This window comes from Neovison vison, chromosome 2, assembly GCF_020171115.1.
Source record: "Neovison vison isolate M4711 chromosome 2, ASM_NN_V1, whole genome shotgun sequence".
In the NCBI taxonomy this organism is placed as follows: Eukaryota; Metazoa; Chordata; class Mammalia; order Carnivora; family Mustelidae; genus Neogale; species Neogale vison.
Genome location: NC_058092.1, coordinates 16161381 through 16170372, shown reverse-complemented (window position 1 = coordinate 16170372; position 8992 = coordinate 16161381). Strand labels below are relative to the sequence as shown.

General features: G+C 51.5%; 1 pseudogene; it reads left to right on the top strand.

Annotated features, from left to right (window-relative positions):
- Positions 1 to 1644: 1644 nt before the first annotated feature.
- On the top strand, positions 1645 to 1830 carry LOC122901451 (annotated as a pseudogene).
- The last annotated feature ends 7162 nt before the right edge of the window (positions 1831 to 8992 follow it).

The following is an 8992-nucleotide window of genomic DNA, read 5'->3' as shown; positions in this document are numbered from 1 at the left end:
TGAGAAGGAGAAAGGGGCCCTGCGGGGACAGATGGGGTGTAGGAAACAGCCTGCCAGCTCCCCAGTGCCAACACCACCTGCTATCACCAGCCCACTTCCCACCTCCTTCCTTTCGCCCCTGGGCTGGAATCTTCACTCCATCCTTTATTGGCTGTATGACCTTGACAAGTCCCTTGGCCTCTCTGAGCCTCAGCGGCACCATCGGTAGAATGAGGCTAATGATCCCCGGGCAAGTTTCCCAAGAGATCGCGCCTGCCCTGCTCACCTTGGCACCTGACTCACAGGCAGAGTGTTAGAAAACAATCATTCTCTTTCCCTGATAAATTTGAATTGTGCCCTTGATTCTGGTCGGCACATTGAACTCAGGGGCTAAGCCTTCTCCACAAGAGGGACTGGACTTACTCAGTTCAATAGGATAATTATCACCATCACCTTCACATCTGACATCAAACCCTGTACATTCACCCCTGAGTGAGGTCCTGTCCAGCACACGGAATGCCACCGTTCATGAAAACTACAATTTACTGCACGCCTCCCACGTGCCGGGCCCTGCACACTTGTTCCACTACCCCATCATGTTCTCCAACAGCCCTTCCAGCTGAGGAGACCCCCATTTTACAGATGGACAAGCTGAGGCTCAGAGATGTGAAGTTTCTGCCTGGGGACCCCACGGAGCCCCACTTTCTGCCTGCAAAGGCCAGGCATTAGCCATGAGGCCACCCTGAGGCTGAGGGGAGCTTCTGTTCTCTCAGTACTTCAGCACAGGCTGCTGGGGAGACCTCAGAAGAAATAGCAGAGGGGCTATTTCTGAGGGGCTCCCCTCGCCAGCCAGCTCTTGGCAATTTCACCGAAATCCAATTTCCCCTGCATTAAAATCTCCTCCTCCTTTTTTGCAAAATAAAAGTTTCAAGTAGATCCCAAGGCTGCTCCAAATTCTGGAGGAGCCCAGAGTGGGCCTGTGACTCTGGGAGCACATTCGCCAAGCCGAAATGGGCACATGAGGCCTTCCAAGGATGAGAGTCCCTGAATATGTGAATGTGGGGCCATTTGGGGCAATCAAAGTCCCAAAACCACTATTGGCCAATCCCACAATGCCCTTTCCGGGAAAGTGCAGTTGTGCCTCCAGACCATGACTCAGTCCATTCATCTATAGGCCAGCCATGGTGATCAGGGCTCTGTGGGCCTGTGTAGCCCCCTCTCCCAGCCCCAGTCAGGACACCCTGACTGGGGCTGGGAGAGGGTCAGGGAGGGCATCTTGGAGGAGGGAGGGTCGAGCAGGCCCTGCAGAAAGAGGCAATTTGGGCAGGCAGAGAGAAGGATGTGTCTTTTCCAAAGAAGCATCTTCGCACAACAGAGAAGGTTGGTCTTCAGGGTCAGACTGAACTGGGTCTGAATCCTTAGGTGGACAGATGGATGGACGGACAGATGGATAGATGGACAGATGGATGGACGGACAGATGGTTGGATAGATGAATTATGGATAGCTGAACATAGGAGTGGGTAGACGGGGGTGGATGGATGGATGGATGGTTGGATAGATGGATGGGTGGATGGGTAGATGGACAGACAGAATGATGGTAGATGGATACACAGATGTCTATATGGATGGATGGATGAATAAATGTGCAAAAAAATAAAAGGAGGAGCTTTGCGCAGTGGCAGTATCACAGCCAATGACGTTTATCCGAGGCACGGTTATTGCTAATTGAAAAAAATAAAAGGAGGAAGAATAGTCCAACCAGTTAATCCCAAGCCTGCTGTCCCATCTGCGCACCCCACTCTAGTCAAGATGTACAGGGTGACAGCATGGAAATAAAAAATTTAAAAACCTCAGGGCTCCAAACAGCAAAGGTTTCATTCTTGTTCATACCACATGCTTGTGAGCTGGTGGGGACCCTGCTCTATGTTGTCCTTACTCAGGACCCAAGTCAACACCATCCTGCCCGTCGCTGGTGGCTGTCACATTTCGTTGGCCAAAGCCAGTCAGGTGGCCGCCCCAGCTTCAGGGGAGCAGGCAGTGAGTTCTCACCATGGATCCCGCAGGAGGAGAACCTGGACATTTGTGGAGCACTGTCCCAGAGACGGTGGGATGGAGACTGAGTGCGGAAGGGAAACCGAGGAACGGCCCTGGCCCATCTCCTCAGTCCGGGGATGCCAGAGGCCAGAGGGGACTTGTTCACTCCTCAGCTCCCCGGCCCTGCTCACACTTCAGGTTCACCATGAGCCCAGGTGCCCCGGGGAGGCCGGAGCATACATCTTGCCTGGTCCTGCCTCAGACACAGACTTGCTCCCAGCTGTGCCCTCCTGGGCCCAAAGACAGACCACAGAGCACCCTGGAGGAGAAGTATGGGGCGTCCAAGCTGAAATGTTCTCTAGCGATCAAGTTCAACCCCTGCATTCACAGAGAGAAACTGAAGCTCAGAGAAAGTGACTAGATTCCCAGGGCCCAGCTTGTAACGGGCAGAGCTGGGTCTCCAGAAACTCTGTCCAGCGTCTGTCCCTTCCCGCTCTTCTGTCCTCAAGCTGTAGGCAGATGTCCTCGTAGTGGGGCATGAGAGGCCAGAGTAAAATGCCTGCCTTTCCCTGGGCCAAACCACCTCTGCCGAGCTTGCCAGGCTAATACAGCACCCCCCAGAGAGTTTGGGGCCCTCCGGGTGTTTCCCACAGACCCAAAGCCCCTCCCCATCTGCAGGGAGAACCCTGGATTTGAAGTCCTGTGTTCCAGGCCCTGCCCTACCACGTCCCAGCGGAGCGTCCTTGGGCAAGTCACTGAACTTCATTGAACTTCAGTTTCCTAATCTGTGAAATGGGGATGGCGGTTGCCCTGCCTCATTCGCTGGGCTCTGGGAAGGCATGAGAATACTTGTTCCATCGTAACTTGTCATACAGACGTGCACAAGCAGAGGCTTTCGGTCTCTTCTCCCCACGAAGCCCCGTCAGCCCTCGTGGGCCCGCTGAGGCTGGCACAAGCCTCACACGGAGTCTTGTTCAGACACTATTTTGATGAACTGAATTGATGTGTTTTCGATTCATTTCAGCAGGCACCTGCCAGGTCCTGGGCCAGTGCTGGGGGTGGTGACAGGATGACAAAAACCCCTTAGTCCTAGGAGGAGCCCCAACACAGCCACACAGAGGCAGGAGAGCAGAAGGTCCCAGGCTATGTGTGATGCTAGATGCCTGTCCGTGTGTTCCTCCTTCCCTGATAGTCAGCCCATTCTCCCCACCGGGCTGTGAGCTCTATGGATACAGAGACCCACCCAATTCCCAGCTCACGGCTGATCGGCACTGGATACTTACTGGCCGAATGAAGGATCTTGTGGGCAGTCCCTTCTCTCTGAGCCTCGGGTTCTTTACATGTAGGATGGCGTGGCTGGGAAAATACCCCGAGATCACAAAAGAACTTAGATAACCTAGTTTGCCAAGTCCCTGGATCATCACAGGCCTCCAGTGGGTGTGGCTGGAACCACCGCCCGCATCGGTATTAGGAAGAGCACAGTATTGCAGAGATGACGGCGGTCCCCCAGGAGCCCGCTCACAGTCAGCTCTGGTATCGGCCCCACTGCTGCCCACTGCCACGCCTGCGCCTCCGCCCCAGCCTCCCAGATGCCCCCCGCCCCCGTATACTCGATGAAGAGATGGAGACTCCAGGAGATGAGAGAACTCACCCAGGCCACCCAGAACCTAAGAGGCTCGACCATGGACAGAGCATTGCCTCCGTGTCACTTCCCCTGCCTTCTGCTGTCGTAAGAGAGAAGGGAGCTTGCCCCGGCTCCACGGCCTGTGGGCTGTGAAGGAACACCTCCCACCCCCGCCCAGGGCCTCAGCCTCAGACCTCAGCGCCCACGCCACCCCCAGGAACTGGGATCTGAGCAGCGCCCCGGCTGCCCTCCGCTGCTCCCGGAAGTGCCCTGCGTCTGCACCTTGATCTCCACACCCACGATGCCAGGAAACCCCAGCAGGGGCAGCCAAACTGTGGGATATTTATAGCGGGCGTGCAGAAAAGCTGCCACCCCCATCTGTTTACCCAACAGTGCTCTCCTAGCTGGGCGCTTCCAGCCCCGCCAGCCACAGACAGACCCTCACCGCCGCCTCATCTATTTTTTCCTCCCCACTTAATTTTGCATCATCCCAGTTTCCAAAATAAACTTCCCCCAAACCGGCCAGGCTCACTCTGGCCCAGAATCCCTAATGGAGAGCCCCTCTTCGGCCCCAGCCCCCATCAGCCCATGAGGCAAAGCCACCAAACCCTACCCGGCCCCTCGGCTGCCCTTGGCCTTGATTTAGAAGCAGCTGCTCCGGCCCTGGCGGGTTTCTGACACTCCAGGGCTGGGACGTCTGCATCTGTGGGGATGCCTGCTGGGCATCTGTGTGTGCGGTTCCTGGCCAGAGGCTGAGGGTGCTGCCCCCCCCAACAGGCACATACATACACACAAGCACACACACGTGCAATACATATACTCATGCATACAGGTACGCAAATATATATACACATATATACACGTGTACACACGCACATACATGCACACATTCACATGTGTACACGCAAACCGGTACAAATGCACATGCATGTGTGCATATACATGTGCACACGTACATGCATGTGCACATATACACATACATATGCACATGCACATATGTGTGCACATTTGTATACATGCACACATGTACATGTACAGACATACACACATACACTTGTAGTCGGGTATACATGTGCATGCACTAACATACACGTGCACACAATGCACATATATGCACAGGTGCACACGCATACACACATGCACAGGTATGCATGCGTGTACACACACGCACACATGCATGCAGTGTCCCATGAGCTGCCCTGGCCCCTACTGTCCTCTTCCAGCTCCATTGTGACAAAAACCCCTCAGTCCTAGGAGCATCCACAATACGGCCTCCGCCATGCCCCTCTCTGCCTGCCCCTCCTCTGAACCTTCATTCTCCCACACACCATGCCCTCCCATCTCCAGGCCCATGCATGTGCTACTCCCTTGGCCTGAACTACTTCTCCTCTAGCCATTTGCTGGGCTAACCTCACTAACCCCTTGGACCTGCAGGAAGGCATCCCTAAGCCACACAGGGGGCAGGGACCCTGGGTCACCCTTCATCTGCACCTCAGAGGCCAAGGGAAGCTTAGAAGCCACTCTCGGGGTGGAATGGAGCCCCCCAACTCTCTGTGGAATCCTTGGCCTACCCTGGGCCCTCCACACAGACAAATCAGCTCCCTCATCCCCAGGGGAAAGGGCTCCTCCACCCCAGGATCTAAGGGAGTCATTTAGTCCATCCTCCTGTGGCAGAAACCAGGGACATCCCCACTGCTCCACAATTACAATTCCAGCTTCGTGTGTGCTCTCTTAAGTTACGGATTTTCAGGCTAACAATTCAAAAGGCCATTTATTTCTTCTGAATTTTTTTTTTCTTTTTCAAGGAGTAAGGATAGGAAAGAAATCAATATTTGTCAGGTTATCTACTTCCATTTGAAAGAAAAAGTCATAGGCCCGTTCTTTAGATAAAGAAACTGAGGCTTAAAGAACTGCACCTCATTTCTTTATCCAACACTCTGTGCCAGACACACAGCAGGACCAGGAACACAGCAATGAAAACAGGCATGATCCCTACCATCTTGAAGATCAGAAACCACTGGAAGAGACACACCACATAGATAATTTTACAAATAACAATTTAATAATCATTTTTTATTAGGTTGGTAGTGCTTCAAAGGAAAAGTCCAGAGAGCTGACAGAGACTGTGTAACCAGAAGCCCAAGGAAGTCTTCTTGGACATGACATGGTAGCTAAGACCTGAGGGTATTTGCTCAGGAAAGGCCTGGTTGAGGATCATTTCCAGCAGGGGAAACAGCATGTGCAAAGCCCAGAAGGGAGAGGGAGGGGAAACAGAGGGACAGAAGAGATGACTTGCCAAAGATGATTTGCCAAGGCCAGCTGACCCCAGGATCTTTGCTTGTGCCTCTCTAACATGAGGGCAGGTTGCCATTGACGGAAAACAGCACTGGGAGCTGCCCATAGGATTTTCTCCCCATCCTCCTTGGATTTCAGCTACAAGTATGACAAATTAACGTCACTAGTTCTAACTCAGAATATTTAAGAAAACTAAGTCCTCTATTAAAACAGCTTAACAGCCCATTTTTTTAAAGGTTCTAATAAATACAAGTCAAGAAGATAATCATTCAAGAGCAATCAGGTGCCATATGCAGTAATCCTTAGTTGTCAATCACGTTCCTTGTTTCCATGAACTTGACAGCACGCCTCTTCTAAGTTCCCTTGAGTATTTCCTTACGGGTCAGGCTTTTTCTCTGAGACTGCAGGAGTACAGGTGTCTGAGACCTTATAGGTAATGTGAATTACCTTGGAGGAAAAGTCAAGTTCACGCTGCCCACCCCCACTACCGGTGCACGGTCTGACAGGGTCTTCCCACCCTGAAGAGCTCATTTCCTACGTTGGGTCCTGATGGCAACTTAAACACAGGCTCAGACTCAAATTTCTAGAATGAAGCATAGCCCTAAGGAAGCTTCTATGTTCCCCAGACACCACTCTGCTTCCCAAAAGAAAGGGTGTCACTTCTAGCTCAGGCCATCTTCAAGATTCAAGCAGAATGCTCAGCCATAACAAGTGTTTTCCACCACAGTTCCCTGTTTCTGGAAGGAAGAAGCAAGCTCCCAGCCGAATCAGTGGGTGAGATCAGGAACAGGCAAGAGGAGGAAGGTGAAGAGGAACCAGCTTGTGGGATTCAGTCCAGACAGCAAGGGTGAGAAGGATGGGCAAGGACAGGAACCTTTCGGGAACCAAAGCCATAATTTGATGCTGGTCCATAGACAAGACCCCAGACTTGCAAGCGAGGATAGGCAGGGGGCTCCCAGGACAAATGTCCTATGCCTTGGTCTGTGAGGACTCCCATCCTTCAGGGGTGTGGAGAAGGTATGTACAGTGTCTCTTGGGGCTGGGGACAGAGTGAGGTTCAAACCACTTCAGGGTGAAATGATTGCCACATCAAGGACAGGATCCAGAACCTAGAACCACAGGACATTTCGGTTTGTTTTTCTCCCCATGGTAAAAGAGACTTGAGAGAGGGGAGTTTAAGAAATGTCAAGGTTCAGGATGCCTGGGTGGCCCGGTGAAGCGTCTGCCTTCAGCTCAGATCCCAGAGTCCTAGGATCAAGTCCCACACTGTGCTCCCTGCTCAGCGGGGAGCCTCCTCCTCCCTCCGCCTGCCTCTCCCCCTGCTTGTGCACTCGCTCACACACACATTCTCTCTCTCTCTCTGGCAAATAAATAAAATCTCTAAAATTAAAAAAAAAAAAGGAAATGCCAAGGATCCAGGCAGAGAAAATGGGCTTCAGGAAAAGCAAGAAAGATTGCAGTTAGACACGAGGTAGGGGTATCTGACCGACCAAGGGACAGCACGATGGAACAAACTCCCAAAGACAGTTCTTCATCCCTGAGACCTAAATGTAGAAAGACTTGCACAGGCTGGTGAGGCCCAATCAGAGAGGCCAGCTTTCCTGACTCTCACGGCCCTTCCTTCTAGCAAAAGATTTCACCGTGGCTGAACTTGGGGTATACGTGGATGGCGAAGTAACAAAAGGCCATCATAAATTCAAAAATGCTTCCCAATGGCTTTGCATTTCATTTCATTTGTCACAAATCATCTGCAAGCATTGAAAAGGCAAACGCTCAACCCAGAGCCATCGATGAAGCCTTCTGGACCCTCTCCAAAAACCAACCAAACAACCGAGTTGAGCTGAATCGATTCCGACTTTAAAGACAGGAGATAAAGGCACTTAGTTGGTTAAGCTTAGTTGGGGGTGGCTTAGTTGGTTAAGCAACTGCCTTCGGCTCAGGTCATGTTCCTGGAGTCCTGGGATCGAGTCCCACATTGGGCTTCCTGCTTGGCAGGGAGTCTGCTTCTCCCGCTGACCTCTCTCCTCTCATGCGCTCTCTCTCTCTCTCTCTCTCTCTCTCAAATAAATAATCAAAAAAAAATCTTAAAAAAAAAAAAAGGCGATAAGAGGAGGAAGACAGCTGCCAAAGGATACACAACCTGTGGAACGAATTGGCCAACCTGATCTCCGCAACCGTCAAGGGCATACAAAAGCCCTTGGTGGGGGATAAAGGGCGTGCTCTAGATTGAGACAAATTAAGGGACATCAACACCCAAACGTCAGGGGTGGATCCTTTCTGAGTCCTGATCAGACAAACCATCCAGAAACAGACATCTTTGAGACTCTCGTGGACATTTGATTAGAATGTAAACGGTGTAGAATATAAACGGTAATTTCAGTAATGACATAATCGCACCGTGGTTATATAAGAAAATGTCGTGAGTTTCGGGCAGTGGCATACTAATAAATGTTCAGCCCCCGGTTCTAGGGTGGAGAGTTGTAGGGGAACCCTGTCTTGTAGTGTTTGCTGATTTCCGTGTTATAAACATTCCCAAGTGGCAGATTTGCAGCTGCCAATGCCACATGGCTGAAGGCAGAATTGAGAAGAGGTACTCAAAATCAGCTCTGAGCAGCCCCAACCAGCTGACTCCACCCTCCCACGGGTTTTAGAGACCGGCTCTGACCTCTGACGTATTCCGGTGACACGACAAGATAGCTGGAGTGCATTTCGAAATAATTCAGTGAAGAAAAAGAGAAACAGGGGCACCTGGGTGGCTCAGCCCATTAAGCATCTGCCTTCGGCTCAGGTCATGGTCTCGGGGGCATGGGATGGAGCCCCCTGTCCATCTCCGTGCTCAGGAAGGAGTCTGCTTCTCCCTCTTCCTCTGCCCCTCCCCACCCCTCCTGCTTATGTGCTCTCTCTCAAATAAATTAATTAATTAATTTTACCTTTAAAAAAAAAAGGAAAGAAAAGAAAAGTCAAAGAGAAACAAAAAAAAAGAGTAGATGAAGCCAATGGGACCAAATTCTAGTCATTGCTGAATCTGGGTGATTCAGCATGGAGTTTTACTGTACTAT